Here is a 1089-nt window from a genome sequence, read left to right on the forward strand (position 1 = left end):
AAATGCATCAGATAAATGTCCTAATATTATTGCAGAGTATAGAAATAGCTGGCGACTCTGGCTAGATAGAATTTGCAAGATAATGGCCCAATCCCAATTCTACCCCTTAGCCCTTCCCCTTTCCCCTACCCCTCCGTTTCACGTGTTCACGTGAAGGGGTAGGGGTGTCTCGATTCTCTTTTGGTTGGATACTACTAAATATATTGTAGAAACTTCATTTTCTGTAAAGTAGATTTGCAACTATTTGTATCATGAAAAGCTCTATACAAATAAACTTTAATTGAATTGAATTGAATCATGACAGATCTATTTCAGAACCAGCCGCTATCAAAATAATCTGGCTGCCAGATATTATTGCTGGCAGGCCAGTTTTAGTCACCTGTTGCCGACCACTGATTTAGACCATAATAGCTGAGAGTTATTAAAAGGTTTTCAATATATTTGAGGATAAGATGTTAAAATGCTAAAAAGTATCAAAGGCTGTTATGCTTTGGTCTATGTTTTTTCTTCTTCTTTTTTTCCCCTGGTACATTTTCTTACTCTGCGCTGCCTAATATTATTTGCCAGATTAAATTACCTTTTTTTTCTCTCCAGGCAAAAGCTCACTGGCGAGTTGGTGTAGCCACTCTCAATACTCTGGCTGGCTACATTGATTGGGTTGCTCTGGTCTACATAACCAATGATAACTGCCATCTTTTGGAGATCTTGTGCCTGTTGCTGAGCGAACCTGAGCTTCAGTTGGAGGCTGCAGAGTGTCTGCTAATTGCCATTAGTAGGAAAGTAAGTGACAGCATTTACATCATAAAACTTTTTTTAGCTGCTTTTCCCATAACATTCCTTATATTTTATTTATTTGTTTGTTTTTGTTTATTTATTCTGCAAGTCATTGCTGTCATTGGAGTCAAATTCACATATACCTAGGGATGGGTATCGTTAAGGTTTTAACAGTATTACTACTCTTACTACTCTTACTTATCGATCCGGTACTTTAACGGTATTCTTATCAGTACTTTGTTTTATACAGGTGCATCTCAATAAATTAGAATGTCGTGGAAAAGTTCATTTATTTCAGTAATTCAACTCAAATTG

General features: G+C 36.7%; 1 protein-coding gene across 1 annotated transcript in view; it reads left to right on the top strand.

Moving 5' to 3' along the window:
- The first annotated feature begins 598 nt into the window (after positions 1–598).
- The window catches only part of xpo5 (exportin 5), a 109457-nt gene continuing 108966 nt past the window's right edge, over positions 599–1089 (top strand). Inside the window, exon 1 of the mRNA XM_016507321.1 lies at positions 599–780. The gene's annotated coding sequence lies outside the window, so the exon portion shown is untranslated. The remainder of the gene's footprint in view (positions 781–1089) is intronic.

This window comes from Sinocyclocheilus anshuiensis, unplaced genomic scaffold (assembly GCF_001515605.1).
Source record: "Sinocyclocheilus anshuiensis isolate Anshui unplaced genomic scaffold, SAMN03320099.WGS_v1.1 scaffold1938, whole genome shotgun sequence".
NCBI lineage: Eukaryota > Metazoa > Chordata > Actinopteri > Cypriniformes > Cyprinidae > Sinocyclocheilus > Sinocyclocheilus anshuiensis.